Source organism: Rhinolophus sinicus, chromosome 5 (assembly GCF_057876585.1).
Source record: "Rhinolophus sinicus isolate RSI-liver-muscle chromosome 5, RSI-T2T, whole genome shotgun sequence".
Taxonomy (NCBI): domain Eukaryota; kingdom Metazoa; phylum Chordata; class Mammalia; order Chiroptera; family Rhinolophidae; genus Rhinolophus; species Rhinolophus sinicus.
In genome coordinates, this window is record NC_142505.1 from 42846314 (window position 1) to 42872672 (window position 26359).

At 48.4% G+C, this 26359-nt stretch overlaps 1 protein-coding gene across 12 annotated transcripts in view; it reads left to right on the plus strand.

The window, feature by feature from the left end:
• Positions 1 to 986: 986 nt before the first annotated feature.
• ATP2B2 (ATPase plasma membrane Ca2+ transporting 2) overlaps positions 987 to 26359 on the plus strand; it is a 360315-nt gene continuing 334942 nt past the window's right edge. For 8 of the 12 annotated variants that reach the window (XM_019732636.3, XM_019732642.3, XM_019732643.3 and 5 more), the window contains exon 1: positions 988 to 1136. The gene's annotated coding sequence lies outside the window, so the exon portion shown is untranslated. Of the gene's footprint in view, positions 1137 to 26359 lie in introns of all 12 variants that reach the window. The other 4 variants (XM_019732645.3, XM_019732640.3, XM_088798409.1 and 1 more) reach the window with 3 other exon arrangements.

The window sequence follows — 26359 nt, forward strand, 5'->3', positions numbered from 1 at the left end:
GCCCCCAAGAGTGAATATCCTCTGCCCCATCCCAGGGCTGCAGAGCACTGGCCATGATGCATTTTGGCCCTATGCATGGTGGCGAGATCCCAGCCATTCCCCGGAAGCAGGTGTTCCAGACAGCCAGAGTCCAGCAGCTAGCCAGGCCCTAGCTTCTCATTCACTAAACAGGGCTTGGGAAGGGGGAGTTACCATAGTCATCCCCTCCGTGTCCCCACCCCCTTGGGGGCTCATCTTGTGCTCTCTTCCTGCCCGCAGAGCAGAGCATTTGGCTTTTTATAAAACCAATAAATAAATAAGCAAGCGGGCATGATTAATTGATGCCATAGAGCAGAGCAAGGCGCTGGGAGTCAGGTGGCCCAGCTTCCTGGGGGAGCGAGGCTTTGCAGCGACCTGGGGCCTGCGCCAAGGAGGAGAAGCCTGCTTTGGGGAGGTGCTTTCGGGTGCCTGGGGTTTTTGCCTTTCTCCTCAGGCAGGGACTCTGTCCCAGCCTCCTGCAGGCCCCAGGCCCGGCCAGGTTGGAGGCTGGGGGCCAACAGGTGCCCCTGCCCTACCGCATCCTTGCTCAAAGCTAGGTCTCCCCACATGCGGGCTCCACACCTAAATTCACCCCACACTGTGTGACCGTAGGCACAGGTTCTAGTGTTGGGGGAAGGAGGGCTTGGGGCACCCTGACCCAGGGAGAAGGGTGGGGAGGAGTGCCTTCAAGGGCAGCGCTGATGGTGGGGTGGAGTGGGGCAAGGGGCTAGTGCTGATCGTGGTACCCGGAGAAGGCGCCCAGCAGAGGCCAGAAACCCTTTCCGGACCGCCCCGCACGTGCGCGTGGAGGAGGGCGCGGGCTAGACTGCGCGCTAGGGTCCTGCGGGGCGCTCTCCGTGCTGAGTTTGGGGAGGGCCGAGGGGGAGCGCGCGGGGGAGGAGGGAGCGGAGGGAGGACGGGAGGGAGGCGGGCAGAGCGCAGTGCAGCGGTGGCAGAGGCGGCGGCGGAGGGAGGGAGGCAGGCGGGCGGCGGCGGGGCCGCGGGGCGAGAAGAGCGCGGGGCAGCGGCCACCGAGGAGCCGCAGCGCAGCGGGGCCGGGCCGGGCGCGCACCAGCGGCAGCGGCAGCGGCAGCATCTCGCCCGCGGATCCGGCGCAGGTGAGGCAGGAGAGCCGGGCCCGGGGTTCTGGGCCTCCTCCCCTCTCCCTCGGTCTCTATCTACCTCCCTGCTGGCTTCCCTTCCATAGGTGCCCGGCCGTGGGGATCCCTACCGGGCCAGAGCCCGAGCCCAACCCGGAGCGCGTCCTGGGTTCTCTCGCCCCGCACAGGCTGGCGCCTTGTCAGCGGTGACCTTGAGCGGGCACCAGGCGGCGGGCGGGGCGGGCAGAGGTGGGCGCCTGCGGACCCGGCGCCTGAGGACGCAGGAAGGGGGAGCGTAGCGCGCCTGCGGCGCTCAAACTTTCCGGGCTCCGACCAGCCCCGGAGCTGGGGGGTGTCCAAGACGCTAGAACCCCCCGATTTTCTTCTTCCCAATTGGTTTGACTTCTCCACCTGCTTTACCCCCAGTATTGAGGCCCCCGTCTCCTTTATCCAGGCCCAGATTCCTGCAGGCCGGGGACTCGATCAGAGCTGTGCACGGTGACCCTGGCCCCCAGCTTCTCCTCTCCCCGAGGGTAGTTTCCACGCTTGTAAGAGCTCAAGCGCGCCGGAGGACCCTCTGCCAGGTGCTCCCGGCGTCTCCGGCCTTGCCTTTTCCCAGAGCCCTTCACCCTGCACACAGCCTTTCTCCTAGCACGGTGGAGGGCGGGGGTCCTGCCTAGAGACATAAGAGCCCTGAAGCCCCGTACTCAATTGGGCTGTCAGATCTACAGCTTGGTTTTTCAGCCCAGCAGCAAAGACTCCTCCAGAAAGTGAGCTCAGGCAGTTGCCAGCCAGCGCCCCCCACCAAGCCCCTATGGTGGGTCAATATGGTCGGGACACCTGGACTCACCCAGGGCCTGGTTACCCTGGAGCTCTGTGGTCTCAGAAGGAAGGGATGTCCTGGCCTCCTAGAACAGTAGCCTTGGGAAAGGGAAGTGAGGCCCAGAGAGGGTGAGCCAGCTTCAAGGTCACACAGCCAGCCCCAGAGGAGCAAGAACTGGACTTGCTTATAATGGGCTGGGGAAGGATGCAGAAGACTCATGTTTGGTTCCTCCACCTGGGGTATTTCGCTCTGGGACACTGTCTCCTATTAGCTGTGGTATCTCTGGAAAGACATTTCCCCCTCTGACTCACTTTCTCCATGTGTGAAATGGGGGTAGCTACCTCATAGGGCTGTTCTGATGGCTGAGTTAATGTTCTCTAAGTTCTTACCATCATGCCTAGTGCATGGTCTGTGTCCCAAAATGTTAGACGACAACATGTGAAATTTCCTGTCTGAGCCTGGAAGGGAAAAAAAAATCTTCCCATCCTTTTCCTTCTGCTGCTGGCACCTAGATTTAGGTGGGTTCACCCCTGCTGCTCTGTGGACTGCTGGTGTGTGGGGGTGCTGTGTTTGCTGGAACCCTGAGCACCTGTGTTGTATATGGAATGTTGGGTGAAGGCAAGGGTTCCAGCACAATTAAGAGCCTGCTGGACCCACTGGTCAGGCTAATGTAGGCTGTGGCTTCCTGCTGCTTCCATGGGGAACCAATCCCCAATTTCTATTCTGAAGTCAGGGCTCTGCTGTGGCCCCAGGAAGACACTCCGTCTGTACACAGTCTCCTGGGAAAGGCACCATCCTCACCTTCTCCACCTGACCCACTCTCTCCCTACCTCTGTGAGATGGGATTCCTTCCCCCAGAGGTCCTATTGACAACAGAGGAAATGGTGGTGGGGGGGAATTCATTCATTCATTCATTCATTCATTCATTCACCCACTCACTCACTCACCAAGCCTTGATTCATGCCTTCTCTAAGACAGACACACAGAGAGATGGGCCATATCTGGCAGTTATGAAGCTTCTACCAGGTGCCGGGCATTTGCTAGGCTCTGGCGACACATTCATTCATTTGACAAATTTATATTAAGTACTAAATATGTGCTAAGCACTGTTCGATGTGCCAGGGACACTAGTAAATAAAACAGACTTCCTCCCGAACGTCTAGGGTGAGCATCTAATTTGTCATTCACACTGAGACACTTAAGGGCATTAGTAATAATAACACCAGAACCACAGGCATCAACCAGGGACGTTCAGCTAAACTGGGATGCATGGCCACCCTGTGACCTCATGTTTCTACACCAGCGTTCAGGGGGGACTGTTCATGTTTTGAGCTTGCTTTTTGCCAGGCTCGGGGCGAAGCATTTTCAGGTGATCATCTGATTGAATCCTCGCAGTGCTGGGAAGCTGGTTTCCCATCAGCGTGCAGCTGGTTACTAGGGGAGCTGGGAGCACCTTTGCTACTGAACTGTTGGGCAGCACTGCCTCACCAGAGATGGCTGAGCCCCAGGGCCTGAGGATGCTCTTTCTCTCTCTCAGGCTACTGTTAGGAGCACAAATGGTGTAGTAGATGTGCGGGGGCCGGGGCGGGGGGGAGGAGGAGGAATGGAGGCACAGATACTACCTGGAAAAATCAGAGGCAGCTTCCCGAAGGAGGGGACCATTGAGCTGGATCTTGAGACATGTTACAATTTTGACAGACTGTGCAGATTGAAGGGAGGTCATTCCAGGCCCAGGTTACTAAGACTTGGAAGTATGGGATATGTGGACTGTTTGGGAATACCACCCAAAGTAGGTCTGGATCCAGTTGGGACAGGATATGAATTAGTGCGGAAGCAGTAGGAGCCGGTGAAGACTGAGTCCTAGAGCGGTGCGCTGTGGCGTTTCCGAAGGATGCTCGAAAGATGCGACTATTCTGTAGGCCGGGAGCAGAGAGAGAATTTGTTCTACTGGATTTCACTTTGACAAGAGTTTCTATAGCCCGATCTATACTATGGATTGCCTACAAGGTCAGGGAAATAATTTTGGTATATGGAATCACTGCAGAAGAATTTTACCAGCAAAAAGGTTTCACCAGGCAGAGTGAATGACAGCAAGAGAAATACTAACCTACTTAAGGGAGAGGGGTTTTAGTAGCACAATTTGCAAATAAGGAATATGCTCATCATAAGTTAAATCTTTTCTCTTTGTTAAATCATATCCAAAAAATGCTAACTTCCTCCCTTTTTCAACTCTCCATGTCACCTCTGTCACCATATAAACCTGAGAGTAATAAAACTGTATTTCGTGAGTAATGTCATATTTCTCAGATTTTTCATTAATTCATTAATTTCCTTCCTCCTTAATGAAGTGGAACTATTAAAGCTTTATGGTATCTAAAAATTTGAATCCATTAATAGAGAAACCAAAAAAGGGGGTCAACTATTAGGGCCCTGGGATTGGAAAATCAGGCTAGAAACCTTTGAGAAGCAGACAAAAACTTAATGGAAGGTGGGGCAGGAGAGAGTGTGTAACCTGTGCAGTCACACAGGACCTGTGCTGAGAACGGCCACAAGCTTGATTTAATGCTCTGTGGTTGCCATCGTGAAATTCTTTATTAGTTTTGGACAGGGGGCCCCATATTTCATTTTGCACTGGGTCCCACAAATTATGTAGCCAATCTGGGGAGGGAGAAAAAGACGGGAATAGGAAGAGGGAGAAGATACTGGTGGGGGGAGAGAAAAGAAAGTACCATTTTAAAGCCTTGCCATATGCCAGATGCCTTGTGAGATTATTTTCCATGTGTATGTACTTTAATCTTCATCACAATGCTATGAGGTAGGTAATATTGTCCTGTTGTAAAATATAGATTTTATTATGATGCAGGTAAGGTGAGGCCAGCAAGTCAAGAGACAACTGCCATTGAGAAGACAGTTTCTTACTTTTAGTTCCCAGGAGGAAGGGGCACACCACACAATGTGGGGGGGGGGCACACGAGGAAGCACCAGCGTGGGTCAAGAGATGGGGAGCAGGGAAACTGTGAGCAAGAGCCTTTACTGTGGTTTCTGCAGGAAGGAATGGGAGAGGAGGGTACGCAGGTTTGGGATTGGCTGGCCTGAATAATTTCAGTGGCTCTGTGACTTAAGAGCTGTCCCTAGTTGACTGGTACCTGGCCCTGGGGTGATTAGGGCAGGCGAATAGTGGCCCAGAGTACAGGAGCGCCATAAAGGAAGTGAGGAAGAGTATGGGAGGGTGCTCGTGTTTTCTCTGCCCCTTCCTACCTGTCCTCACTTCAGCAGGTCATAGAACTTTAGAGCTAAGATACCCCTTGAGGAGTATCTGGGCCAATTCCTTCGTTTCACAGAAAAAGTGAAAAGTTGGGCCCAGAGAAGGAAAACTACTTCTCCAAGGTCACATAGCATTTTAAGGGGGCTGAACTAGAGAACTACAATTCGTGTCTCCTGCTATTTAAACCACTACTGATTATTATTTACTTTTTTATAGAGCAGAGTTATAACTAAGCCAGATCCACAAGACTGTGAACATGTTAGGGTCTGAGTTCCTGTCTCATCATATCCCCAGTGTGTCTGGAACATAGTAGATGCTCAATACACAATGATATCAGTTTCCTAGGGCTGCTATAACAAATTACCACAAACTGAGATGCCTGAAACAACAGAAAGTTATTCTCTCACAGTTATGGAAGCTAGTAGACCAAAATCAAGGTGTCAGCAGGGTCACACTCCCTCTGAAACCTGTAGGGAAGAACCTTTTTTACCTCTTCCTAGTTTCTGATGATTGCCAGCCATCTTTGCTTTTCCTTAGCTTGTAGCTACATGACTCCCATTTCTACCTCTGTCTTCACATGCCTATCTTCCCTCTGTGTGTGACTCCATTTCCAAATCTCTCTGTCCTTATAAGGACACCAGTCATTGTGGAATACGGCCCACCCTCATCAAGTATGACGTCATTTTGATTACATCTGCAAAGACCCTATTTCTAAATAAAGTCACATCCACAGGTACTGGGGGTTAGGACTCCCACATATCTTTTGGGAGGACACAATTCAACGCACAACAACAAGGAACCAAAGAGTAAGTGAGTGTTTATGATTTAAGACAAGAATAAGCTCCCCTTTCCCCTAAAGTTACCACCAGTTCTGAAGAATCAAAAGTCTTACAGAAGGATAAAACAACCGCAACAACTGTTCGTCCACATAAGAGAGAGAACAGTCCGAGGGGATACAGCAGCATCTCCCATGTGAACAAGCCTGCTTGGCTTACATTCCGAGCACCATCACTTCCTGATTGTGTCCACGTGATCTTGGGTAGGTGGCTTCAGCTCTCTCTGGCGGTTCCTATACATATATATATATATAAAACAAGATATTAACGGTGCCCACCTCATGGGAACTTTTGTGAGAATGACGGAAATTAAGACAAGTAGAGTTCCTAGAACAGTGCCTGGCACACTGTAGGCACTTTCTAGATGGCAGCAATCATCACAGCTCCCATCGCACCATCTTGTAACTTAGCGAGCTCTTTTCACATCTCTTTCTAGCTTTCAGTCTTCACAACAAGCCTATGATGTGGCTCCATAAACACCAGCTTCCAGCCCACTAGTGTGAAGGTGTTGCTATTGGATACTTTCTGGTTTCATGTGGTGATGGGGGAAGGTGTAAAGAGGGTCCAATAGCTAGATGGGATAAAAGAGGTGCCATGTCTTATATGATGAACCAGCATTGGAGATAGATGCCATGTTGAACTGAATCTCCCAAATGTTGCCATCAAGGGTAGATAAAAACATGAGGCCAGGGAACTTCTCTCTCAGTGAATCAGTGCAAAGGACAACCAGCTGAACTCCAAAATAACTGAATGTTTTTAACAGCACTGATTCACTATTGACTGTCCAGTAATATAATGATGGTTAGGATGCCTAGAACAAATGTTGGACAGACCTCTTACTAGCTGTATGACTTTGGGCAAGTAGCTTAACTCCTCTGTGCCTCTGATCCCTCAGCAGTAAAGAATGAAAATAAAAGTATAGGATTGCTTTAAGAATTAAGATTTGTGAAGTGTTTAGCAAAGAGCCTGGATCATAAATATCATCTCCCTCCCTTGCCCTCTTCTTCATCCTCCCTCTCATCCACTTCTCCCTCTTCTTTTTAATGTAGTGATTTGGTTAATCATTAGTGATATAGAAGTATTTCCAGTTCTCTACACTCTAGGTACATGATAAATTGAACTTCCTCACCTCTTTTCACATTAGTTGTAGCCATGTGTGTTGTTTTGGCCAGTGAACTTTGAAAAGAAGTGTCATTTCTGCATGGGAGCGCTAATAACCAGCACGCTGTTTACCCCTCTCCCCTTTTCCTGTCTTGGCAATTGAGGCAGCATGGAGATGGAGCCTCCCTCAGTCCGATTTCTCAGTGAGAATTATGCAGAGCAGAGCCCTTAGCCAATCCATGATGGACATGTAGCATTAGTGAGAAGTAAGCTTTTGCTTTAAGCCACTGGCACTTTGGGCTTATTTGTTACTGCAACATAACTTGGCCTATCCTGACTGATACGGGTAGGGAGTTAGTTGAAATAATCACAACTAATTTAGAAATATTCGTGAGTCTTTTAATTCCTTCAAGTATTATGCCAAAAATTTTAGTGTTTGAAGGTGTTATGAACACAAAATGGGTGAGAACCACTACCCTATGAGGTGACGGCCAGTCTTCCTAGCATGGCATATGTGGACCTTTCCAATCTCACCCCGGCCTCATGTGCTTTGGCCCCCACATGTGCTCTGTGCTCTGCCTGACAAGTCCACAGCCTCTTTGAAATGCACCACGGTGTTGTCCATCTCCAGGCCGTTGCTCATGCTCTGTCTAGAATGTGGCATCCTGTCACGTGAGTGGCTGGGATGGAGGGGAACAAGTGCATGGGGGTGTAGGGGCGCATTAGGCTTGTTCTGTGAGGCATGAAAGCATAATTAGGAGTGAGTGAGATTCCTGTTCCAGGTGAGTTTTCTAGCATTAGAGAGTGGCCTGGCATAGTAGTGACACATCACAATAGAAGGTGTCCAAGCAAAGGTGGGGGTCATGGAGGGGGTTCAAGGTTAGGAGAACCAGTGCAAACTCTCCAATTCTGTCCTGCGTGACTTTAGGTGAGATTGCCCAAAGAGGGTAGATCTCAGCTGCAATTTTCTATTTTTCCCTTTTCAAAATAAAAATAACTTTTACCCCCTGATTATAGACACATTACGTAATGATTATAGAAAATTCAAATGTCATTGAAAAGTATAAAGAAGAAAGAAAAATTCAAATAAAATGACATCAAATAGCTAACCTCCATTAACATTTTGTCAAATGTCCTTCCAGACATTTCTCTATGATTGATAGGTAAGTAGATCATGGGGTTTTTTTGTACCTTTCTCTTCACTCAATAATAGAGTATGGACATCTTAAATACCAATAAACATACCTCTATTCATCTTTTGTAAGTGGCTCTGCCATAATTGATTTCATGGATACCTTCCTGATGGGCACTTAGGTTGTCCAGAATTTTGGTATTATAGCTAACACTGTGATGAACATTCCTGTATGTGGACCCCTGGACATGTGTCCAGGCATCTCCTGAGGGTGAGTTCCTAGAAGTGGAGTCACGGAATCAGGCAAGACTGTCTGAGAAGAAAGAAGAGAGAGCTGTGGTATGATCGGGTAGAGAAATCATTTCTGGCTTAAGGGCAACCCGCAAAGGATCTGAAGGAAGAGAAGGATGAAAGGGAGGTTGAAACTTGGCTGGAAGGTTGGAGGAAGAGGAAGAGTGCATGGGGAGCATGTTTTAGATGCCCCCAACCCCAGGTTTTCAATGCGGCATCCCCCAGGCACGACAAAATGCGGATGGCAGTTACGATGTATGTAAAGCCAGGCAATTACAAGTACTTTGGTGTGCACACTCCCATTCGAGCCTCACCACCACCTTGTGAGGAAGTTCTCTGTTCCCATTTTACAGAGGAGCAAAGTAAGGCCTCGAGACGATGTGGTGAAAGGAGCAGTTGTCTTCATTTACAGTATGTGGGCTTCTTCACAGCTTCAGACCTTTTTTTTGCACACACGCTGGACTAGCTCATGCCTCCAGGCTTTGCAGATGCCATCTTGTCTGACAGGCCACTTCCTCTGTCTTGGAAAGGACGATTGATCATATGTGACTTCTTGGTGAAACTTCCTCACAACCTCCTACCCACCCCTGAAAGCAAGACAGAAAGGCTGTTCAGAGCTCAGAAGGATACTCCACAGGCCATCATCAGAGCTTGAACTATTGTGTATTAACTGTTGAACCAGGGAGTCTGTTTTTGGCTTCAGTGAATTGGATTCCCTGACTCAACTGACTAGCGAGAAGACACTTCCTTATTGCATATAATTAAAACTCTGCGAGTGGGTAATTCAGCCGCTCATCCACGCCATCAAAACCCCCAGTCTTTCTGTCCTTCTCTGCCATCATCAACCAGAAGTATTTTCTGTATACCAACCATCCCCTGCAGATGTCACAGTGCCCGAGAGGCAGAAGGCAGAGGGCATCTCTCTGTCTCTTTGATGAGTAAGGAATTCTTTCCCAGAACCCCCGGCCCACTTCCCCATTGGCTGGAGTTTGGTCACATGGCCATTCCTAAACCAATCACAGCCAACAGAATGGGACCAAAGGCTTGAAAGGACCAGGCCTTATCTCTGAGTCAGCTGGGGACACAGGACTGCCAGCCAGGAAGGAAGGGGAAATGGCCCCCCAGTCCAGCTAACTGTGTGCTCACTCTCCTGGCTCCCCCAGTAGCCAAGGAACTGTGAGAGGACAGGGGATTGGGGCTTATTCCTTCCCCTGTCCTTTTCAGGCTAGCACATGGTTTTGCACATGCTACATATTGAGGAATGAGTGAATGAATGAATGAATGAATGAATGAATGAATGAATGAAATGAATCACTAGTTGTTTCTCGAGACTCCATCAGACCTGCGATTTTAGGATTCTCTGTGCACCAGCAATGCCAATGCTGTCAGTTTGGTGGGTTGGCTTAGGTACTTTATAGCATATAGGAATCGCTTTGCCCTCTAAGATGTTACAATTTAGTTTGGGGAAGATTCTAGAACCTAAAAACAATGTGGAATTGGGGCCTGGACTGGCACAAACTGGACCTGCCATGAGAAGTAAATGCCTGCATAGGTGCCTAGAGAAGCAGGATGAGGCCCATTAGGGACCAGATACCATGAAGGGCAGAGGTGGGTGGTAGAGGAAAACACCTGTGTACTCAGAGAGTAGATGTAAGTGTGATGGATTTGAGGCAGTGAAGACATGACTAGGCCTGAAGACTCATTTCTGAGGGCTCAGAAAGGATGTTCTAGAGGCCATCACCCAAGCTGGGCATCATACTGGTACATACTGTGTCTCATCCTTCCTGGGTCTCTACGAAGAAGATCACTCTATCCCCATTTTGTAGACGGGGAAGCCAAAGCTCAGACGGTGAGGTTGCTTGTCCAATTTCACAGAGCCAGGAAGTGGAATTTGGCTTAGAAAGCAGATCTATTATGAAAAGCTGGCTCCCTTTTCCCTGATGACCATAGAAGACCCACCTAAGACCAGCAGGTGGTGGAATGGATGGCAAAAAGGGAGCCTGGAAACTAACAGGAGGGGCCAGCAAAGGCTAGGTGCAGTGAAAATGCAGGAGAAAAACCCAGCGAAGAGGTGTTTATACAAGGATTCAGGGTGGGCGTAAGGAGCCATGGTCCTTGGCATCACACCTAACTTTACATCCCTGATCTGCCAATTAATAGCTGTAACTGTGCAGGACACTTCCCTTTTCTATATCTACTTTCTCCATCTATAAAATGATGATGACAAATGTGTGCCCAGTGCTTGGAATACAGCAAGAATCTAATAAATGGGGCTCTTATAATTATCACTGTTGTTGCTGTTGTTTTAGAACTTGGTGGGTAACCAGATTTAGAGGTGATTCCTTTGGTTGGGGGTCCTGGGTTCCAGTTCTGTCTTGGTCACCACTTTCACATTTGACCTTGACTTCATCCCTCCCAGCCTGGCTCCCCAAGCTTCATCTGTAAACTAAGGGGGATGGACCAGTTAACTTCTAGCATCCCTTTTTGTTCTAAACCCTGCACTTGTGTGAGATGGAAGGGGGAGGCTGAGTAACAAAAGGGATCATAAGGAGTGAGGGGGATGCCTTGTTCTGGGGAAGCAAAGCAAGGGAAGGGCAGAAGGTGGAAGGAAAAGCAAGGGGGAGCTAGAGGAGGCCCAGTAGCCAGCAAGCACCAGGCAGGGGTGCAAAACCCCAGGATGGGCAATTTGGAGGTGGGCACAGAGGTGAACAGCTGAAATCAAATGAGGCAGAAGCATGTTGAGAACAACTGCGTCTGCCACCTGCACTCGTTGTGGAAGAACCAGAGGGAGAGGAATCAATCACAGCTCTTCCTGATGCTTAATACCTGGGGGGCAGGGCTTTGAAGAGTGTGTGTTCAAAGACTGAAATTGAATTTCTCCAAAGTTTGCAGGAGCACTGCAATTATGCCTGAGAACATGTCTATGAAATTCCCTTGAAATCTATTTTTGGGCACAAGGTTTTATAACCAGAGTCAGAAATTGAGTGGAAGTGTGTGGGAGGCTGACCCTGGACAGTTTCCATGTTTGAGAGGAGGGGAAAGAATATTTTTAACTGCAAACACCATGTCTCATAGGGTGAGGCTGGGGAGGAGGCAGTCTCACCACTTTGGGTTTCTCACCCACTGTCATGTTAAGACAGGAACTGTCTTCGACAGAAGTTGTTTTAAGTTCCTTACTCAGAGTGGGTGGCTGGGGGCCGGGGATTGAGTAGGGAAACTTGTCTGGGACTTTTACATATAGGAACAGAGATATCGGGAACTTAATTTGCCAGATTCCTGCAAATCCATCTTGTGCAGTAGTCACAGTGCCCAGGGAGCTTTGTCTGACTGGAGACTTTTCTCCTGTACTGCTGTATCAGTTAGCTATTGCTATGTAACAAACTGCCCCAAACTCGGTGTCTTAAAGCAATAAATTTGTATTCTTGCTGAAAAATCTATAGGACAGCTGGATGGTTCTTCTGGTCCGGGCTGGGTTCCCTCACATGTGTGTGCTCTGCTGTTGGTCAGGTTGGCAGCTCTGCTGATCTTGGTGGGTGCTCACATATTTGGAGGTTGTTTGGCTCTGGGTTGGCCTAGGATGATCTCAGTTGGAAAGGCTCATCCCCACTCCATGCAGTGTCTCATCCTGCAGTGTCTCACATGGGTTTGTTCACATGCAGTGGCAGTGGCCGGGTTATGAGGGACAGAGAGCAGAAGCACGCAAGGACTAAGCTTGAGACCTAGGCTCAGAAGTGGCATGGTATCACTTCCAGTGAATTCTATTGACCAAAGCAAATGAAGCAGTCACCCCAAATTCAAGGATGAGGAAATGTAATGGCACCTCTTGATGGCATGGTCACAGTGGAAAGGGCTTGGATTCAGGCATGTGCAGGGCTAGGTCCTGCACAACGGCTGGCATTAGTGTTGGCCTCTGGGGCTGCCACTGCCGCAGTGGATGGCCACCCTCCTTAAAGTCCTCCTAAAGCCCAGGACTCCCTTGCTGTGCAAAGAGTTTTCAACAAGAGCCTTATCTGTGGAATCAGGAAAATGTATGCCCCCAACCAGTGAGAGATCAAGTTTCATTCACAAGACTGGCAGAGATTAAAAAGTGTGATGCTGTCAAGTGTTGGTGAGAACTTGGGGGAAATAGGTACTGTATACACTGCTGGCGAGAGTTCTCACGCCACGGCCCGTCTGAGGGGGGCAATTCCGCAGCACTGATTAGAATTGAGAATGCAGGTAAGGGTTTAACACTCTGTGGTATGACCATCTCGTGGCTACTACTCAACAATAAAAGGGAATGAACTGTTGATATGCATAACCACCTGGATGAACCTCAGGGGATGAAAAAGGCCAATCCCCACAGCTTATGTATTGCATGATTCCATTTAGGGAACATCAGTGAAATGACATAATTACAGAGATGGAGAACAGGTTAGTGCTTGTCAGGGGTTAGGGATGAGGAGAGGGGCATGTCGCTACAAAGGGCGGTGGGGGGGGTGGCTGTAGGAGGCCTTGTGGTAATGGTACAGTTGAGTATTTGGGTGGTAATGAAGGTACACGTATGATAAAATTGCCTAGAGCTATGCATAAGCACGTACGTGTACACACGTGCCTTTACAACTGGTGTAGACTGAGTAAGCTCTGTGGACTGTAGCAATGTCCTTGTCTTAGTTTTGATATTATACTCTATTTACGCCTGATCCCGACTTTGGGTGAGACTGTGGGAAGAGTGCGTGGGTCTTCCCTGTATATTTCCTTGAAACTTCCTGTGAATCTATAATTATTTCCAAATAAAAAGTTAAAAATAAATACACAGGCTCTCTGGCCCGGTGAGTCCACATTACTGTTAGTGTCTGCCATGGCGATGTGATCCCATGCCCCGAGAGGTTTATGCTGAGGGTGACTGAACACTGTTTAATACTGAAGCATTGGAAACAACCCAAATGAATTCTTTCACTTAATAATCACTTATTAAGCTCCTCCTATGTGCCAGGCACTATGCCAGGTTCTGAGGGTATAGCCACGAACAAAATAGTCCAAGTTCCTGCCCATGTAGGGCTCACAATTTGGTGATTGTCTCACAACAGGTGATTAAATAAACCACAGAGTAGCTGCACCAAGGAATTCCACATGGCAGAAACACAAGAATGAGGTAGACCCCTGTCTCTGCGTGCTAATATGATTCTATCTCCAGAGCATATCACTGTGAGGAAAGAGCAAGAAGCAGAATCAGGCATTTAGTATGCCATTCATTTAAAAAAAGAGCAAAGAACTTTAATAGATATCTACAGAACATTCCATCTAAAAACAACAGAATACACATTCTTTCCAAGTGTACATGGAACATTCTCCAGGATAGATCATATGTTAGGCCACAAAACAAGTCTCAATAAACTTAAGGAGACTGGAATCATATTAAGCGTCTTTTCTGATCACAATGGTATGAAACTAGACATCAATTACAAGAAGAAAAGGGGGCGGGGGCAGAAAGGACAAAAAACTACAGTCAAATAAAGGAAGGGCCAAGCTTTGACATGCACTTTGCTGGCCTTTAAGCCAGCCCACTTCACTAGAATGTAGGGCCCAGGAGGGCAGGGAGTTGTGGCTGTTTTGTTCCTTGCAGTACACCCATTCTGGCATAGAAGGCACTCAAATATCTACTGAGGGAAAGAGATAATTGTACCCATTTTACAGGTTGGCCAATGGAAGCAGGAGTTCCTTATCAATGATATATTAGCTTTATCAGCCAAGGGAATTGTGAAGTGTTGATTGAATGCCCATGACTTTGAGAATACCACATACTTTTCTTTCAACTTTGTCATCAGGAACATGTTTTTCACCCCAACCCCAAGAAGCTGTGGTTGTCAAATCTTAGGTCTTACTTGTCCACACTGGCTGTAGGCTGTGAAATGGTGATATACACGAACCACAAGGTCTGCCTGCATTACCTGCCTGCACGCCTATCTGCATTACTGAGTCCTCCCATCCATCCTGTTTGGGGAAAATAGATGTTCATACATTTTTTATCTGATCTCAGGCCCCAGCCCATCATGTAAGTTTTTATGCACACAGAAATACTCGTAGATGGCTGGAAGCAGAAGGGTTTGTTACAAGACACAGAAGTTTCCTGAAACCTGTGTGAGTGCCTTGGGAGGCTAGGGTGCATTCCCTTTTCTCTCTACTCCCCACTCAGCCCATTAGAGAATCCACCAGTGTCCTGAGGCCTGGGGAAGGCTCCTCACTCTCAGCTGGAGGTGGGAGGGCGTCTTCTACAACCCACTGTGTCTCTTCATCTCTGTAACCCCTGTGTGTGACTTAGAACAGAACACAGAACAGACACTTGGGAACTGTTTGCTGCGTTGTTATGAGTTGAGATTTTTTTTAAAAAAGCAAGTGCTGAATTTTCAATCACAAGTAACACTTGTACAGCACTTAGCTTTTAAGGTAAGAAAAAAGAGTGTGGTCATCTCCTGTAAACCGCACGAGAGTTAACCAGCGAGGACATGAAGACTCAAGGCAGTTCCCTCATTTACTCATTCATTCATTCACTAACTATGTCTTGAGGGCCTCGTGGGAGCCCATGACGGGTCCTGGATGTGTGGCTTTGACCCAACGCCATCCTCAGGATGAGGAAGCAGGAACCTTCATCACAGGGTCCACAGCACACAAGTTGCTGTCACGCCTTGCTGTCCCCCTCAGAAGACCACAAACCATCCTGCCAAGTGCTGGCCAAGACACTGAAACGTGAAGGTGCTCTGGGGTCAACAAAGGAATCATTTTGGACCCAGGGATGCCCCAGGACATGGGCATCAAGTAGCTGTGATCATGACCTCAACGTGTCCCTTCATCCGTTTCTCTGCCAGGCCCTTGGGAATCATTTATCACCGTGCTGCAGAAAAAGACTGCGAGGCCAGACGACTTGTCTGCAGCCGGTGCGTCTCGGCGCCCACAAAGCAGAAATTAATGAATGACGGTTGGGCAGAGAGGCAAGGCATAGGACAGCAGCTATTTTCGGTTCCCTCTGCCAAAGCAGATCCTAACGCCTGCATCTGTGTGTTAACTTCGAGCAGAAACCGAAATCACACTGGCCTGAGTTTTGTTTGCTCGCCAACTCTAAGCTCCTCAAGTTTGTATGTCCTGTAAAAATATGCAGATTTTGAATTAATAAAAGAAATGGAGCAATTGCAGAGATGGATTCTCATTCTCTGTCTTGCTGACTTAATGTGATTCATCAAAACCTTCTCTGAGCCAGCCAGTACAAACGAAGGTCAGCATGACCTGCGTTCCCATCTTCACTTCTCTACATTCCGTCACTCGACCTCTCTGAGGTTTAGTTTTCTGAACTGTAAAGTGGGGATTGGGAGGTACCATTGTTGGAGTATTAGGGAGATACTGTATGGGGAAGTTCCCAGCACCTGTAACCCCTTCATTGCTGTTAGACCCCTTATCTATAAAGAAAACCATTGCCCCCCTTCTTTCCAGGAAGAGTGTGGCCTCAGAATGTCGAGGTTTAGGTAGGAGCTGCTGTGTGATCCTGGGGAATCTGACATCACTACGTTCATCCTCTTGAGACGTGGGAGGAAGAAAAATCTCCATCCTTCTGCCTCAGGGTCCAGGTGTGGGATAGAGAAATGGAAATATAACATTCATTGATTATCAGATTGTGCTGTGCACTGGCGACCGTAGTGACTTCCTGTGTCTTCTGGGGCTGGCCTTCAGTGTTGGGCCCGCACGGCACGGGAAGGGACCTGTGTTCAGTGCGGTTGTTTTCTGAAAAGCAGCAGTTCGTTTTCAGGATAAACCTGAGCATGTCCCCTCGGGGGAGTTCACTGTGTCAGGCTCTGGGTAGAGTGCGGACATGCCAGGACCAAGAGAAATACATGTGAGTCAGGTGCTAACAGCACAGGCTGTCAGGGCGAAGTCCAAGGGGCCCACACAGGTTCTGTCCTGGCAGTGGGTCCAGAGAGCCACAGCTGGAGCAGCCAGGGGCCCAGGCCCTCTCCTGGCCAATGGGGCTGCTGGGCTTGGCCTCCCATAGCTGCTGAGGCATGTGAGGCCTGGAAACCAGTAAGGGGGAGTGGCTTCACATGATAGCCGGGGGGGCTCACCTCATGGGACACATGGCCTGGAATGCTTTCCTTTATGGCATGAGCCATTGTGTGGTTATTTATGGTCACTCTATGAACAGTCCTGTGATGGAGAGGTGTCTCTATCCCCATTTTATTGACGAGACCACGAGGCTCCAAGAAGCGAAGGAACCTTCCAGAAATCACACAGCCAACAAATGAAATTTGGCCAGAATTCACCCTGCCACTCCCAAGGCCTGTGCTGTTTCCATCTTGTTTTAAAGTAAATATTCCCATTTTGACTTGAAAGAATCTGATTGTGAAGAACTGGAGACCCTGAGTGGGCCTTCAGAAAGTGCCTTCCAGTGGGTAAACAATTCAGTAAAGACTCCACACATACTTGCTGAGCAGCAGCCACGTGTCAGGCACTGTACTAGGTGTGTGGGGTTCACCAGTGAACAGAGGCGCTCAGTAAGCTGTGAGTTGAGTTTTAACAACGTGATTCCAGAGCTCTTCTAGAATGGGTTTGGGCAGCTCTTAATTCATAACCAGGTGAAAATTATCAAGCCCTGAACTTTCCTATAATTAAGTGAATGATTTTCCTCTATTTAGTCAATTTTGCTGCTATGCAGGTGGACCCTGGGCCCCATCAAAGACCCTTCTCTGTCTCTGGGGGTAGTTCTGAGAAAAGCTTTCTGCATCTACCTCACACAGCTTAATCATCGAAAGGGAAAGAGTTGAGTCATTTAACAGCTTGAGTGCGTGACTAGAGCAAGTGTCTTAAACTTCAGATGCCTCAGTTTTCTCATCTGTAAAATGGAGAGGGTAGTATTTTTTGTAAAGTGAGATTGAGCTATAGAGGTATATAGCTATGTCTGCTTATCTCCATCCATCCATCCATCCTTCTATCACTTAGTCTATACCGGCACACGTGAATGCTCTGTGATTGTCTGCTATTACGAGGACGATAGTCCAAGGTTCCACAGTAACTACAGCTCACCTGTGGATTAGATGGTGAGTCTCCTATTGATGTTTAAATGGGGCTCGTTCCTGAATCAGGGCGGTATCTTCTGTGTCAGTCGCAGATGGTAAACAACATCATAGCTGGGACTCAGCTCCCTCCCAGTCCTTTTTCTGCTTTGACCTTTGAAAATGAAGACTTGTATTCTTTTGACATGAGCATTATGGTTGCAGTTTGTCCCCAGAGCCTTCGTGTCTGCTCTGCAGCGTGAGAACAGAATCCTCTGCATACGGGGACATAGCAGGGCTGGATTGGTGTGTGTTGGCTCATAGGCCTTCAGTTCTGATCTCTGGGACTGGCCTTCCACTGTCTCTAGGAGGTTCTTCCTTCTCCCATGCGCCCTACCCTCATGAGCCCTTACTGTCGAGCACCTGGGTCCTGCCCACGCAGAGTCTGCTGCCGGGTGGCGGGCGTGCAGCAAATGCCTTAAGAGCACGGCCGAGGGCTGCACTAGTTAGGGCAGGGTACTGGCATCCACGGGCTTCCTAAGTGGTTTCCCGGCAACCACATGAGGGCCACTGCTGGTCCACGGCCGCCGCCGCCGCCGGGTCTCTGGTCCTAGGGGTGGAGGGACTGTGGGGTGGAGGGACTATGGGGGCCTTTCTGTAAAGTTAAGAGCAAAGGAGGCCCTTTTGTCCTGATTACCAGCTGCCTCTTTCTGTGTTAAAATGGCCATTTTTTCTATGATGCTGATGCCAGAAGGAAGTCTTTATTTGTTTGTAATGTTTGTGTTTGGCAACAATAGATTGATTTGCGTAATGGTTTTTGTTTATTTGGTTAGTTGGTTTTGTTTTGCTTTTTACATTTTACTGGCCCAATACATCCCTAAGTCTGGGAAACACTGAGTTATCTTATTCTGGGAGGAGTTTATCTTAGTTAATGTTACCAACAATTCTGTGAAATAGACACTATTGTTCCCATTGCATGGGTGAGAAAATGAGGTGCAAAGAGGTGGCTGTCCCTGAATTCATAACAGCAAAAGCAAGTCTCACACCCAGTTCTGACTCACACCAAAACCCTCACATGCCCCTCCCCCCCCGGGCTATTCTAAGAGGCTCAGGAGAGTAGAGGTGACGGACCTAGTAGAATATATTGAGATCTGCCCTGGGTAACTCAAGGGTTAATTCATTTTTTAGACCCACGGAGGGCCCGAGGAACCCCTTCAGCTGAATGGTGCTAACAAATGAGTAGGTGGTCTTGAATCTTCAGATCTGATGTTCACACACAGCCCTGAGTGGCTCCCGTCCATTGGTCACCGACCTGCTCTCCTTCCCAGCCCCTCACACCAGGTAATTGTAGCACCAACACTGGCGCAGGTGGTTTTCACATCAGTACGGTGAAGGGCAAGTGTCTCATGACCCCTTCCCTTTGCCTTTTGAAACTGAGGACACACTAATTAATACCTTTCAGGGCTACATCCCCTTCTCTCCTCACTCCAGTTCTATCCTCAGTCAAACCAGGGCTTCCATCTTGCCCGTCTGACGTCCACAGGAAATGAATGGCCTGCATTCTGGTGAGCAAGCACTTGGCGGGTTTTGTAAAATGACTTTGCTGGTTGGGCTGTTTCTGCCAGCCGGCCGTAGGCAAGAGATAAATCATGACGACGTGGAGGTCTGTGTGCCTTAACTTTGTCTCCCTCGGAGAGCGAATTTTCTTTCTCTGGTGGCTATCTTGGAGGACTCGGTTCATTTAGCACAAAACAACAGAGACGATCTATAACTAAAATGGACTCAGACTACGTTCTGAATAAAACGTTTCCCTTCTGATCTTGACCGGTAGAAATTTGAGGCAAAGGACAGATAGAAGAGTGTTGCAAAGTAAGACATGCCTGTTATTCTAGGTTTGTGCTCAAGAGTCAACATGCTGCTGATGACAGGTTCCTTCGGAGCAGGTGCCACACCTTAGAATCGGGGTGTTGAATAGACACATATGTATATATAAAAATCAGATCAAGTACTTGACACGTAGGAAATATTCAATAAACATTGGTACTGACCATCATTACTATTACTTCCCAGGCCACAAACTAATAACCGGCAGATGTCTCAAGCCCCAATAACCCCTTTTATTTCCACTGTTTTATCACCTAATTCTGTGTTGTTCTACTGAGACTGAAAAGTATGATTAGAGCAAATTTCTTTGAGAGTTATTCCCAGAAGATTCTAACCTGAGGAAACCAGTGTTGGCCTGAAATGCCATTAGAATGGCATCTTATATTTGATTCATTTTGGAACAGAAGCACTGAAAGGGTTCTTTAGCCCAGCAAGATAATACAAGTCGCTGAGTACTGGGTATATACCACCCAACATGCTAAGCATTTTACATGGATTAGCTCATTTCATCCTCATAACAGTACTTTGAAGAAGGTATTTGTATAGTTCCCATTTTATATATAAGGAGGCTGGGGTGCAGAGGGGTTAATTATCAACCCAGTGCCACCAGTAAGAGGCAGAACTGAGTCCCCAAACCCATGCTCTTTATTTCCGAAGGCATATGTGTATGAGGAGGTCTTCCATGGAGAAGCAGCTTCTCTACGCCACCCCTTTGGGTCATGTATAACACGTCAGCCATGGCCCTGTGGTCTCAGTACCCTATGTGCTTCCAGCCCTCCGCTGTGCCTCTAACGTTCCACGCTCCTCTTTGGGCCTCAGTCTCTCCATCTGTAAAATGAGCATGTTAGGTGGCATCAGTACCACACACCACCCCTACCCCAGTGTTCCAGAACTAGAAGCTTCCGTGAATGGAGCTTAACTGCTTTTGTTCTTAGTTTTATCTCGAGGGCATAGAAAGTACTGTTTAGGAAATGTTCTCAGTTTACATATCTGTGAAATAGGGTTGTTGTGAAGATTTACTGAGAATGCAACACATACCTAGCACCATCCCGGTGCATAATGAGTGCTTAATAACGGCTGATTTTTAAAAAAGTGGTCCTATTCTATTGAGATGCATGTCACAGATACTCACGGGGGTCCCGACAGCCTCTGTCCTCCACAAGCCCAACATCGGCTTCAGGACACCACGTAGAGAGTTTGCCTGGTCTCTTGGTGCTTTTCTATGGAGATTGGTACATGCCGGGCTGCCTTTTATCAGAGGTGCATTAACTGCTGTCAACTTAAGCAAATTAAAGTTCCCATCCTATATGGCTCAAATGGGGGCAACCACAAGGCTCTAGATCAGTGGGAGTCTAAAAAGGAAGGGGAGTAAGACACGGGACACAGAAGGAAGAGAAGATGGAATTAGTGTCTTACCAGTGGCCACGAGAGGAGAATGAACGGCCATTAACACAAAGTCCTCCAGTTCCTGGTGGGTCCCTATGATTAAAGGCTGTCCTTCGGCGTCTTTAGCTAAAAAGTCCACATGTACAGAAAGACATTTAGTTTTAGAAATGGGAAGCCTTTGAGTTGGGGTCTAACGGACAAATCCGTGAAGAATGGAACTAGTAGTTCTTGTTGCAGAAGGTTTGTCCATCATCAAGTTCGCACATAGTTCCCTGCTACGGTCACACATGTATGTGCTCATGTGTGTGTAGTGCGTGCACACACCTACCATGAGACCACAGGGCGCCTTTGTGCACACTAGGAAAACGGTGCCCCTCTGGGCAGGGACAGCCTCAGGGCACACCAGCTGGTAAGCAGACAGTGGGCTAGACATAAACCTTCCTTGCCTTCTCAGCCAGGCACATGTGGCCCTGCACAGCAGTGAGTGTGGCCACACACACACACACACACACACACACACACACTCTGTCAGGCAGGAGAGGAGACCTTTAGCTGAGGTCTGGAAATCTCACCGCTGAGTGGAGACACCTTGGCTAGAGACAACACGGGATGCACGGTAGTACTTGCTTTCCAAGAGTCATTTCTACAAAACCCATAGCTTTGCTCTGCTTGCTCAGCTGCCTGCTTGAAGATAATCTGTTTTGTTCTGTGCCTCTTCCTGGCACATCTGGGCCCAGCAAGCACACTTACTGGTTTGACTCCAGAGTACAGATTTTATTCTTTCAGCTGGGTACCTGCTTTCACTGGGAAACAAGTTTGGGGCCCTACCATTTATAGTGCACCTCATTTGATCCTTGTAGCAACCCTCAGGGCTTGATGGTTGAGACTTAATGTACCCATTTTATAGAAAAGGAAGTGGGCTCTAAGAGAGGAAACTCAGAGAGACAGAACGTTATGCTGATCTGGATTTAGAGTCTGTGATTCTACAGCTCAATTTATCTTCTGGCAAACTCCCTCAAAAGTGTGAATCTTCACGACCTCTCAGGCTTAGCTTTCCTTCTCCTGTCTCCTCTGACCGGAACCCTCATTCTGACCAACTGTCTTCCATAATGCACTCACAATGGCAGAAACTCAACCATTGTCTTGATTTTGTCAAGTAACAGCCATCCAGTTGACAATGATTGGTATTGGAGCTTGTTGTCAGACACTCAGCCTTTTGCTAGTATGATCCCTGCTGTGGTGACTGCTGTGGTCAGTCATTGCTACTAACCTGCTCCCGAGAGCTGGACCTGGACCCAGACATGTTGAACGTCTCTATTTAGAAATTCCCTTCAGAGCCTGGGTCCCATTGCCCCAAATATCCTAAAATGATAAATCTTCACTCTAATTTCCATTTAGGCAGAAAGCATATCAGTGCCAGGCTCAGAGTGAGTGCTAAGTAGATCATTGATGAATGAGGCAATTAATTGATGAATCCTTTGAGGGTGGGATTTAATAGAAGTCTTTCAGTTGCCAGTGACCAAATCCCAACACAAATTAGTTTAAGAAAAAAAAATAAAGAACATATTGGCTTACAAAACTGCAAAGCACAGGTGTGAGGGCATCAGGCACAGCTGAATCCAGAGGCTCAAATCATATTAGGAGGACTTGGCTTTTCTCTCCTTCTCTCAGATCCTCTTCCAGTGTTGGATTCGTTTTCAGGGGTTCTTTCCTCATGGTAGATCAGATGAGTACCAGTAGTTCTGGCCTGACCTGGTTCTTACAGCCAGTTCACAAACTTAGACAAAGAACAGTCTTTTCCCTTCCCTGTCCACAAAGCAAATCTCATGGATGGACTGGGGTTGGCTCAGCTTAGATCATGTGCCTTCCTCTTAGACCAATCACTGTGGGCAGAGGGATGGACTGTGGTGATTGGCCAGGGTACGCACAGTGATTGACAGCTTCACCCAAGCCCCTGGGGATGTGGAAGAGACCATTCTCTAATGGAAATCGGGGCTCCGCAGACAGTAGATACTTACTGCAAAGGCAGATGAAGTTTCTGAAAAGGGCAAAATGTCAGTGGCACATTCTAGTAAAAACGTATAAGTCGAGTGATAAGGCTTTGGGTCAAAATGAGAAATAAAGTAAAGAAACATTTTCATGGATGATTCACCACCAACCTTGAAAAAGGTTTTGGTGGTGATGTTCTCAGCGGTAGCTTCCAGAAAGAACAAGTCTGATGCTTCTCCTGGAGACTGCTTTGACAGGCAGAGAATCTTGAGGTTGGAGTTCGTATCAGTCAATCACCAGTTCCCCCCACCCTTATTCCACATGCAGGAAAGGCAGCAAAACTCATCTTTAACCAACACTGATGCTCGTTTCCGTCTTCCCAGCCCGTGAGGAAGTTTTCCACTACCGTAATTTAGTAATGTTATCTTCCCTCACCGTCCCCACCTGCATCCCTTTCTCTGATTCATCCTAGGGATTACAGAACGTGTTTAAGAGCACAGGCCCTGCAGCCACCTGAACCGCGGTTCTAGTCCCAAGACTGTGGTTCGGGACCTATTTGACAGGGGCCTTGTGAAGGTCAGTGAGATCACGGGGGAGCAGTGCACACAGCAGAGGCTCAGTGGGCACACACATGTAGGTCATCATTCATAACCACAGTCCTTTAGCATGTCAGATCCCACAGAGAGCGCTACGGTATGCACAGGAACAGGTTGGTGTCCCCTTCCGATCCTCATGCCATTTACAAAGCTGCTTCCTGCCAGGTACCTTGTCGTTGTCCAGCCAGTGGGGTCATGAACTGACCCGTGTTGTGTGGCCTCCCATCCTCAGTCCTTCTTTAACCAGGCGCAGATTAGGTATGGAGGTGTGGGGACAGAGCCAGGAGTGCAGTTTCCAGACTCTCGGCCTCACGTGGAAAGGTGCTGGCTCAGGTAGTAAATGGCCATCAACTGTGACTGGATGGCCATCAGCGGTGGCTAGTTGGCCGTCAGCTGTAACCAGTGAGCCATTGGCTACTAATGTAACTGCCGTGGCTACGCTAGCAGCAAATGGAGGCTAGCAAGAAGACGGTGGCTGAGCTAGCAAGGGCGGGTTGCAGTTAGCACGACAGATTGCAGCTAGCAAGTGAGGTGGGTTGGCAGAGAGAAGTGGACGGCAGGTTGCAGATAGTGTGGCTCCTGCTTCCTGTGTCTCCAACCCAGCCGCCAGGGAGAATATAGTGGCGTGACTCCCCTATCTATGGCTCCGTGGGTGTTCCTTTTTGGCCTCACCATGTCCTGTGTTCTTATGTGGGGAGTGGGAGCTGAGACCCCGCAGGCCACCCTTCATGACAGGAGGATTCTGGAATTTCTTGTGTTTCTCTTGGATTTATTCACCTAAACTCCCACCTCACCCTGCTCTGCCCTAGTTGGAAATCCTCATACTCAGAGTCCACAGGGACCCCTTGCCTGGGTCGGCCCTCTTCATGGACCTTCATGCAGCTGCTCTGTCTTCCCAGAAAGCTTCCAGATTTGCAGTATTAAATTAATGAATTTAATTTCACTTAAAAGATAGGCTATGCTTACTAAACATTTCCCATGTCACTTTATAAATGCTTTACTTCTACTGACTTATTTAATCACTACAACAGCCCTAAAGGTAGGTACTGTTGTTATCTTCTTTTTACAGATGAAGAAACTACAACACAGAGGAGTTAAGTAACGTACCCAACGTCACACAGTGAGTTAATGGGGAAATTAGGATTTGAATCCAATTCTCTCTGCTCCAAAGCCCATATTCTTGGCCAGTATTTGATTCTATACCTCTCTGATTCATGCTGCCAATCTTAGGTTTTAATCTTGGCGTTCTCCCTACCTTCCAAGGTAACACATGCATTTAAATGGGACTCAGTGCTCCAAACTTGCTGTCTGATGCAGGGCAAAGAGGATTTCAGACCTGGTGGTGGAAATAGGTGGAAAGGCCCTAATGGCAGACCTCAGGAAGGCGTGGGTGGGAGCCCCTTTCCCACAGTCTCTGATTATTAGGGAACCAGTGTGGCTTGTTGAAAGAAGGGATGGATGTGGAGTCCTGGTGAGCTCCTACCCATCCCTCATGACCCAGCTGCAACACTGCCTCCTCAGGGAAGCCTCCCCGCTAAGTGCCTCAAACATCTGTGATCCCCTGCAATGCTAACCATCCACTCACCTACCAAGTACTTTCTGAGCACCTGCTGTGTGCCTGGAGATCATAGTTCTCTGTACTAAACTGGAAACTCTCAAAGGTAGGGACCACATTAGCAGAATTGTTACTTTTCAGGTTTTGAAGCTAGACTATGTGTTTGAATCCTGGTTCCTCCATTTACCAGCATGGTGACTTTGGGCAAATTCCTTAACCGTGGTGTCTTAGTTTCCCCCTCTGTTAAATGAGCCTAAAAATAGTATCTGCTTCTCAGAATGTGGTTGTAAAAATTCAATTAGTTGAATTACTATGTCTGAATATGATAGGTACCTAATCATTCTTGCCAGGTAGCAGGTGCTTTACAAATGTTACCAGTTGTTATTGAGGCTGTTTTCATATTTGCTTCCTGAGGACCAAACACAGCACCTTCACCCAGTAGGTACCCCATGAATGTTTGTGTGCACAGGAGAGGGCAGGTGCGAGAGAGGGAGTTGGACCCTTCACCCTTCTGCACGTGAGTCTGCCTCCCAGCTTGTTGTGAGGATTAGTGGGGGTGCACGGGACGTGACAGCACCTTGGAAACGGGGAAGTGCCCTGTACCCAGTGGAGAGATTGTGATCATGTTGGCGATAGAGATAAATGACGTGGAGCTGGGCCTCTGGGACCCCAGCACGGAACTCAGCCTGGGAGTGTGTGTTCACTCAGGGCGGGCCGGGGAACTGGAGGAATCTGCTGACTGGGGCGTCCCACCTGCAGGGGCCAGCCTCTGCTGAGTCCTGGGAGCACTCTGCTCCTGCCCCAGGAAACTTGAGCATACGAAGGAGCTCTGTTGAGGAAAAATATGTGAAACTCAACGAGAGAGGATTAGCATACTCACCGGAGTTCTTGCATTTGAGGGACAGAGAGTGAGACCTAAAAGGACCGCTCACACCGGTCATAGCCTCTGACTGGCAGGTTGAGGGTGGAATACAATCCGCACTTTCTGGATGAGAACACTAAGGCATCAAGAAGTGGACAGTCTGTCCAAAGTCACATGCTAGCAAAGGCCAGAGCTGAGGCTCATGGCCATGCATCCCGGCAAAGTCTGACCCGAGCCCTGCAATGAATGACGGTGACTTTAGGCTCCATAAAATGGGAAATCCCACAGGGACAGATAGTTGCACTGGTCTGTGATGCCCCCATAACCTGACTCACCTGGGACTCCGGATTCCTCAGAGACCACAGACTCCTGCTGCAGGAGGAAATGGAGGCCTGTCCATGCAGTGTTCCATTTTACAGATGGCAAAGTGGAGGCCCCAAGAAGGATAGTGATCTCCCCCAGGGCCACAGAGCAAGTTGGTAGCTGATCATGGGCTGTCTGGTG